Source organism: Carya illinoinensis, chromosome 10, assembly GCF_018687715.1.
Source record: "Carya illinoinensis cultivar Pawnee chromosome 10, C.illinoinensisPawnee_v1, whole genome shotgun sequence".
In the NCBI taxonomy this organism is placed as follows: Eukaryota; Viridiplantae; Streptophyta; class Magnoliopsida; order Fagales; family Juglandaceae; genus Carya; species Carya illinoinensis.
Window position 1 is genome coordinate 17,828,277 of NC_056761.1, and position 9,886 is coordinate 17,838,162.

At 31.7% G+C, this 9,886-nt stretch overlaps 1 long non-coding RNA gene across 1 annotated transcript; it reads left to right on the forward strand.

Moving 5' to 3' along the window:
- Positions 1 to 214: 214 nt before the first annotated feature.
- On the forward strand, positions 215 to 2,897 carry LOC122279106. The gene is made up of 3 exons (XR_006229461.1): positions 215 to 347; positions 1,694 to 1,735; positions 2,627 to 2,897. It is a non-coding gene; the product is annotated as an uncharacterized LOC122279106 (long non-coding RNA).
- Positions 2,898 to 9,886: the final 6,989 nt, after the last annotated feature.

The window sequence follows — 9,886 nt, forward strand, 5'->3', positions numbered from 1 at the left end:
AAAATGCAATTAAATTAAAATAATTAACTAAAATATTAATTAAAATAAAAACAACTATTTCAGCGAAAATACACTCAAAAGCGGGTCATCACCTAATCTCCTTTTAATTCTAGCCCTGGGATTGGTAAGTGGGAAATATCTTCCCTTTGTGTGATGATCTTGACCATCCATTCTCTTAAAAGCATTTAGCCGTCATGTAGCCCCTTCATTCGTACGGAAAGAACAAAAAACAAAAGCAAATGAAAGGCCTTCATTTTCCTTCCTCCATAAGCTTCAAAACCCATTTCCCTCGATCGATTTACAAGTAGATTTAGTTGAAACCATTTCAAGAAAAGATACGAACACAGGTAAACCCTATAATTTCGGTTTATGATTTTGGAAAATTTGAATATGTGGATGTTAACCTAGAGTTTTCTCAAAATCAATTTATTGCTTGTTCTAGACAAAATTCTTAAGATTTCTCCTTCTATTTTTTGTTGGTGGCTAGATTCGCATCTTGGAAAGGGGATTAAGTCAAATGATACTCCATTCCTTAAAAAAATTTGTGAGAGTGGCCTGTGTTGTTAGAATCCAAACCATATGATAGGTTTTCTGATTTTTGTATTGATTGAATGTGTTGTAGTCATTTTCTGGTTGATTTTCATTAATTTCCCTTGTGATTGTTCTATTTTGGTGGTGACCAAATAGAGGAAAAATGAGTTTAAGTCATGCCCTATTTTTGTTTTAGCCATGTGCTTGTAATGGTATTTTATTTCGATTTTCCTTATATTCTTGATGTTAAAATATATTTTGATTTATTTTAATCCTCATGTTTGTGTAGTAAATTAAGGGAGTTGAGGTTTGTAATTTTAAATATGATTTTCTCAAAGTTATGACCTAAGTGAGCCATTAGAAATTGTTAAAGTAAATTAGTAAGCTTGTATGGGGATTTTGAGTGTACTGAATATTGTGCTTACTGTTATGCCATGTTTTAAAAAAAAATGAGATTTTTTTCTTGATTTTTCTATAATTTTAGTATTTTTAATTATGTGGTTAAAAGTTTGGTTAAGCAAAAGATGTTTAAAGGCATGAATGTGCTAAGGCTACAATTGTCTATAGAGGTGCAGAAAAAAACTCTACTATGCCCTGTTTTGAAGCTTAAAACAGTCCCTAAATTCCCATTTATCCCTCACATCATTTCCTTAACCCAAAATATGTTGTTTGGATGAAAAACCATTAAAAACAAGCGATTAAAATCAATCATTTTTAAGTCTAAACCATTTGTTTAAAACGGCTACCCACAATTTTAAAAGCTGCTAAATACCTTATTTACCAAAATCTTCAAATTTATAGCATTTTCTTGTTCTCTTCCATACTTAAATAAATTCATACCATTTGTATATTTTAACCCATGATCCCTATCTATCCCTCATGAAGAAAACTCAATAACCTTTAATGGACAATAAGCATGCTATTAGTTACTTTCATGAGTTTCTTTAAAATGTTTAAATGAAGAGTTTAATGTTTTGGCTTAGTGCCATGTATGGTGGGTAGTTGAATGAGTTACGGTTATGCTTATGGTTAATATTTTTTAAGTGAAGAGATGTTGAGGAAGGCACTTTCTTGGAATTAAAGTGGGCGTTAGTTAAGGTGTTCGTTAGTGAACCTTAGAATGAAATTGATGTTGATGTGTTTATTCTATTTCATTGAATAGGAATTTTTCAAGTTCATAGGAACCCGATGGTAAATCCCAGAGGTAAGTAACTGTGAATAAGCTCTTCACGGCATTTTCTCTTATTAAAATGCTTTCTCATTTCAAATGCTTTATGTGGTGAAAAAGTTTAATGTATAATGTATAAGCCTTCTTGGTAGCCCCTATGAAGCATCCTATAAATTACGAATGTATGTATGTGTATGATGTAAAGCATGCATATTCAAGACTTTGATCATGAGATTTATCTTGTATATGTTTTCTTGAAAGCTAGTGACTTTCTTTATTATATATGTAAAACATGAAACACGTGTTTATGAAAGAAAATGCATGTTGAATTGGTTTTAGAAAGATGATGAAATGCATATTGTTTTGCGAAAGAAAGTGCATTAGCATTGGATTTAGAACAATGATGAAATGCATATTATTTTATGAAAGAAAGTGCATGTTGCGTTGAGTTTAGAAGATGATCAAATACTATGAATGGAAATAAAATAAAGAAAAGGAAATGAAGGTTTTTGTATGAAGACATGTAAATGGCCAATGATTGAATGAAATCATACAAGAGAAAATGGGCAGATTGCAATGCCAGATTAGACCCATTGGTAGTGCATCCAATATTGTCATCCTAATTGAGGGATTTCCAACCCTTGGCCATGGGTAGAATTAGGTATAAAAGATACTTATAAAAAAAAAAGAATTAGGTATAAAAGATCGTTAATTCTAATACACAGAACGCAATAGTGTGTAACGGCCAAAATAAAGTGAGAATTTAAATTAAATATTTATTGTAAATGTTTTATGTTTAGTCAAATGTTTTTAACTTGTATGAGTTTTCAAAAGAAAATGTTAGATGATGTATGATATTTTAAATGCTTGATGTACTATTTACTGAGTATTAAATTCACCTTCGTGTTAATGTTTTAAACGTCCAAGAAATGAAGAAGAAGAAATTGTGGAGCAAAACATTGCTAGGTTGGGGGAGCCAGACGCCTAGCCCTAGCTCTAGATGTGGATGAGTCTTTCCTTTCATTTTATTTTGATGTTAAAACTATGTGTTTTGGTTGTTGGTTGTAAAAAAACTGTTTTGGGGAATTGTATTTTGATACAATTATTCTTTTGTGGATCGGATAGATGCTTCTACTTGGGAGATGATTATTGTTTTTAGATTTTATAATTAATTTGACTGTCCAGTGTTTTTGATAAATATGTTGTTTTTAAAACTTTAATATATGATAAAATGGAGAAGGTCTGTTTCCCAAAAAATTTCTTAGCTATGATACAAATTTCTTTGTTTTATAAGATGTTATTTATTAGAAAAAAAAATATATAGAGCTGAATGAAACGTAGCAGCATGTCCCACTTTTGGGGTGGGGTTGTTACAAGGCAAGATAATATGTTTTCCAACTCTTGTTGCTTTGAATGGAAGTAATCTAATCTTGATGTCTCATTTTTGACATATATATCAACCACAAATTGTTGCAACAAACGATCATATAATAACATAATAGATTTGTTCCCCTCTTTAATTTGTAACTTGAAACAATAATATTTTTAAATTTCATCAATAAAGTTTTCGTGATTCAACAAAAGAAAAAAAAAATTAGAAAATGAAACTATGAGATCTCCCACACAAATTTCTTGTACTAAGTGGCTTGTTTTGTAAACAACAACAAGGTTATGCACAAATGGATAAAAGATTACAAACCTGGTGCATAACCAACAATTTTCATTATAGAAGAAATGTCAGTTTTTTTTTGTCTTTCGCAACTCAAACTTGGAAATCTTCAACTATGATTCATAGATCTTTTCTCATTATCATTGAAATATATCAAAAATCATATTATCTTCTAATTTGATCATAACATCACATTATGTTTTAGAATTGTCTTCTAACTTAAACAAGCATATAACATTAAGTACAATAAAATCACACCAAATTTCCTATTAAGAAACTACTTTGGGAAGTAGCTCATGTAAATCATACATAACAGCAAAAGTTGACCCATAAATAAGATACTCACTTATAACCAAAAGAAAACTCCATGTAATAAATTCAAAACTCTACGTTAATTATGTTGGATTGAAATGATTCCTTTTGCAAAGTTTGTAGAACTACAAGTAAAACATCAATAGGTAGTTTTGTCATAGTTACATTATGCGACTAATCTACGGTTAAACATCATGGTCAAAATTATGAAACCATAGTATTTTTCATGATGAACTTACCATGGCATTGATCAAAACAAGATTGAGCGACAAAGCTCTATTTTATATGACTTTGTACCATTACGCAATTCTAGGTATTCCATTTGTTTTCTGTGAGATACCTGATGGAGAAGAGATTTATACTTCTTGTTATTGTGGGGTCTTCTAGGAATCTTCATAAACGTCTTCTTAATTCAGAATTGATATAATCCATTTGATATCTTAGCGTCTAAATCAATCTTTTCATTTTAAAAGTACACACAACTAAAATAAGACAGATTTCAAAAGTTGGAGCATACAACATTTTAAAGACCATATTAGAAAATTAAACAAAAGGGTTTAAAGTTGCATAACGAAGGAAATACATACAATTGAATACAATCTTAAAGATACGAATGGAGTGAAATATCCATCACAAAATGGATTTTTGTCTAAAACAACTATTTGTAAATTATCAGAAGATTATGCATCTTCCTCATATTTTAATGGCATGCCACTTCCCTTTTTTTGGGTACATTCAATGCACAAAACATCCATGTCTAAAGTTGTTAAAGTTTTCTTCATGGAATTTGAAGAGAACAATTTGTTAGTAATGCTCATTCTTCTCAACCGTCTTTCTAATCTCATGTCAAAATCTATGGAAGGCTAAGTAGTAAACAGAAGAGAACAAAGTTCGGAGGGTTTTCGTTAAAGTAATGTGATAGTAGTAAACAAAACTATCACATTACTTTTAATTTAAAATATACATTTTGCTAATTTAGTACTAGTACTCTTTGTTAAAGTTTGAACATTAGATAAATTAAGAAAAAAAGATTATAATTTCACAAGGTGATCATAACGGTTAGATTGGAAATAGGTATAGCTAGATAGTTTGGTTTGTGGCAAAGTATTTACTTTGTCTCAACATATGTTTGTGATTTCATGTGTACATCTGATTATGGTTGAATTACTAGATACAATTATGTCACTTGTGGATCACTGCTAAATGGCATGTTTGTTGTTGTGTATGAAGAAGGGCTATGAATTGAGAACTTGTAGATAAATAGACCATTAGAGGTCAAGACATTATTATTGGTAATAAAATAACATTTAAGATTGAGAAATAGATTAATAATTTAAAAAGTACATAAAATGGATAGAAATTGTTGGATTTTATCGATTTGTTAATTATCTTATTTGCTAATGAAATTGAAGGAAACACAATCATGTCATTTGTAAATATATTTGTAGATATATAATGTAGATAAATTTGTAGATATATTTAACGCTTTAATTGTAAAACAAATTTCTACATTGATATAACAATTGAATTTAGAAACCATATATGGATTATATGGTACAACCCAACTATTATTTAAATCTTTTCCTCTAATTTTGGTAGTTATTCCATCATCAAAATGTCTACATAATGGGAAACCGTCATCTCAATAGTTGTGTTAGATGCAAATTCTTTGAAATATTGATTCTTGCAAGTATAATTTTTCTTCATATATATATTGGTTGGTTTCAGTATTCCATACGAATCATGTACCATATGTTTAACAACAATTTTATATAAATACAATTATTTTTATCTTATTATATATTTCTGCTAAAACAATTTCATCGAAAGATTCAGAAGTATAAATTCTCTAATCTTTTTGTAGTATAATTATGAAATGAGCGTGTGAGATGCTTTTTTTTTTTTTTTTATGCTCAATTGCATAGACATATGTTGTAATTTTATTAAAAATTTCTCATTTGAACAAGTCATCTTTTAGATATTCTAATTTTGTCCTAAAAGTGCGTGCAATTATATTAAAAATATTTTTAACTTCTTCTTGTAGATTTAATTCATTTAAAATCTATTTCCAACTTCAATTGCACATCATAGTCGAAATCTCCCACACATGATTTCTTTTACTAAGTGGCATGTTTTGCAAACAACAATAAGCTTATGCAGAAATGGATAAAATGATACAAACTCAATGCATAGTCAACAATTTTCACTAGAGAAGAAATGTTTGTTGATTTTGTCCTTTTGTAAATATATTCAACTTTAAATTAAGTATGTAAATCTTTAAAATATGACTCATAAACCTTTTCTTATTATCATAGAAATATATCAGAAATCATATTGTCTTCCAATTTGATCATAACATCACATTGTATTTTATGATTGTCATCTAACTTATTTAAGTATATAACATCAAATACAATAAAACCATACCAAATTTTTTATTAAGAAACTATCTTGAGAAGTAGTTAATCTACGTCATACATAACATCAGAAGTTGGCCTATAAATGAGAAACTTACTTGTAACTGAAAGAAAAATTCACGTAATAAATTCTAAACTCTACGTCAATTGTGTTGGACAAAAATTATCTCTCTTGCAAAGTTTGTAGAATTACAAGTAAATCACTAAAATCAACATCGAAAGGTAGCTTTGTCATAGTTACATCATGCGGCTAATCTACCATAAACATAACAGTCAAAATTATGAAACTATAGCATTTTTCATGATGAACTTATCATGGTGTTGATCAAGATGAGATTTAGCGATAGATTCCAAATTATATGAATTTGTCCCATTATGCAATTCTCGGTGACGTTCCATTTGTCTGTTGTGAGATACTTGATGGAGAAGAGATTCATACTCACTTTCATCGTTGGGTTTCTAAAAATTTCAAAAAACTTTTTTCTAAATTGAGAATCGGTATAACTACCCCGACTTCCATTTGATGTTTTGGCGTCTATATCGATCTTTTCATTTGAAAGGTGCACACAATCAAAACAAGACATATTTTAGAAGTTCTAGCATACAACATATTAAAGAACATACTAGAAAAATAAACAAAAGGGTTTAAAGTTACAGAAGGAAAGAAATATATACAAATGAATCAAATCTTGAAGATACGTATGGAGTGGAATATCCATCATAAAATGGATATTTGTCTAAAATAACTATTTCTAAATTAGTAGAAGACTTCTCGTCTTCCTCATATTTTAATTGTACGCCATTTCTTGTCTTTTCGGTATATTCAATGTACTAAACATCCATGTCTAAGGGTATTAAAGATTTCTTCAATGAATTTTTAGAGAATTTTTTGTTAGATCACTTGGGAGCGTAATAAACTAAGTGACGTCCTCTAGGTTATCATTGGGCCACACGAGATCGAACGAGATGGTAATGCTCTCATGTCGTGTAACATCTGGGTCCAGAGTGAGGCTGTTTTAAAGAATTTTTTGATTTTTATTATATGTGTGAAAAATCCATTTGAGTTTTCAAATATATTTTTTTTCCTTCTTTCTTTTTAAGTAGACTACGGGCATAAAATTTTTGGTGTATTATGATTTTAATTTGGGTTTGATATTTAAGTTAAAAATCTTTTATGAGCCGATATAATATTCAACAAGTTGGATTATTATTATTATTTTGAGTTTGATTCGAGGTCCAAAAATTCATAGAAGAACTATTTTCTACAATATTGAAACCGTGCGCCCAAATATTTGAAAGGGACCATCGAACAACCAAGAGCCCAAACCCATTTCCCTAAGAATCAACTATCAAAATATTTTCCACTTTCATGCATGTTGCGCAGGTCACTCATGCACGTTGCTCCTTTTTGTTTACCTCTAGGGTTTTCAATAGCGGCTATTTATATCACTACTATTATCAAGCTACCATATTTATCCTCTCCCGATTTTCTCTCATTTTTTTTCACTCCCTACGATTATGCAGTTTACCCCTTTTCGTTTCTCACATAAAATCTTCCTCTCAATAGATTTAGATACTCAAACTTTCCCTACTTATCAATCCGTATTCTACTCCCTCACGACAGTTTTTCCTTTTCCCTTCTCTAGGGTTTTTCCATCACCTATATATATATATGCATATGTTATTTCGTGCATTTAGAAACGGCTCAAAACTCTTCTTTGTGGCACCTCCACTAAACCTCTAGCTCATTGCCCTGCCCCATGTGAAACCCGATCGACCACTTGCCTAAGCTACGCCACTGCCCAGCCATGCGAAACCGTAGCCACCACCCAAACCTGTCCACGAAAGCCACCCCAAACTGCTGCAGCCGCTTCAACACAACCACTGAAGTTAATGTCAACTCAAATCCATCGTTCTGGGGCCCCAGCACATGCTAAAAAGCTCCTACCCAACCCCACGGCGCAGCCCAGCACCCCACACCACCCTTGCTCCTCCACAGCACCCCACACGTCAGAAACATCACACGACAAGCTTTCATTTTCTTCCTCTAGATCCAACTTCACTGCACGCACCACCATCTCTGTCTGCACGTCTCATCCCCACGTTCACCAGCAACCTCTCAATCTCCTTAGCACCCTGCCACCATCAACAAAAATCCGAGCAACTCACGACAAGCCTCCTCCACCAGCCCCTGTTTTTTATGCATAAAAACAGAGTATCCCAAAGCCATCTAAAGCCCATGGGAAACAACAGGCCAACGGTGCCTTTGCACCACCCGAACAACCATGTTCAACCAACCCCCGCCTGTGAGCCACAAACCAGCCACGACGTCGCAACCTGCACAAAAAGTGCTATTGAGCACCTCTCAGCCAGCTCTCATTTTCCGTTTCTCTCTCTCTCTCTCTCTCTCTCTCTCTCTCTCTCTCTCTCTCTCTTAGTGATCAACTACCTAGCACCGCACTCGTCTCCACCACTTCGAGGCTGTCCTCACGGTAAGCCTCCTTCGCATGACCCTGGTCTTGTGACTGTATAATATCCTTGCAATCCAAAAACAAAACAAAACTTGGGTTCTAATGTTTTCGTAGAGTGTCTTACGTAAAGATGGCAAGAAGTCTTATTTTTGTTAAATTACAACTTTGCCCTCTGTTTTTACAAACCAAAGCTTGAGTTTTTTTTTTTTTTTTAAAGTATATTTCAGTCACTCAGTGGATAGATTTTTTTTTTTTTAATAACATTGAGTCAAGTATTTTTGTAGAAAATTATTGGATTTATTTAAGTGGGCTTGTTTTCTACTTGGTTTCTTTTTTAGTTTTATTTTTTAGTTTTTATTTCAATGGGTGTGTTATGTTAAGTTATTTTGAAGTAAAATATTTTTGGGTTGAGTTCGGGTTTGAAATTATTTTGGATTGGGTAATATTTTATTTCAGCCACCTTTCATTTTTAAATGGGTTGGGTTTTGATTTCTTAAATAGACTGATGTTTGTGTTAGAATTAGGTTAAGAATATTAAGTGTATAATTGATCGTTTTGGAAAATGATGATATTTTAGGAATTTTTGAGAATTTAGGTTCTTAAGGAATTAGAATAGATTATTTAGGCATCTTAGGCTTAAATATTGAAATACAGGAATTACGTGACTATTTTATAGGTGAAGATTAATATTTGTTCGGCATTGATGATGAAATTTTTGAAAAGCTAAGAAGTTCAGGTAAGTGGGATTCCTACGCTAGACTTTGCATAAAAAGAAAATGAAACGAGGTTGACTTTTAAAATATGTATCTTTTGGTTTTTTAAAAGAAATATGAAAAACAACCTCAATTGTTTGTTTCAGCATTACTCATGAACTCTGTATGAAAGAGAGTATTTTTGTCATGACTGGTGTAGACATGAGCTTATTTTCTGGTATTTTGTTTTCGAACTTGTAAAATAGAGAGAATATGAAATTTTGTTCATAAATTATATTTTCATGATCTGATTCTGTTCTATTCTGAAAATGTTTTGTATTCTAATATGATATGATGTGATTTCTGAAAACTTTTGACATGACATTTTGAATCGTGATATGGATTGTGCATGGTGATCTGTTTGAGCTACCAAAGGTGCTAATAGTGGCTTCTGTTTGGGTTGGTATCAACTTTTCTATTTCTGGTGCACTCACTTTGGAAGTAAAGTGGTTTTCTGCGTGGTCTTTCCAGTGTGCACAATCAGGCTCCGAGAATAATAAGGGGAAGATTCATATTCTGTTTCTTCTCGATTGGTCACCATGATTTGTACAACCCTACCACGAGGG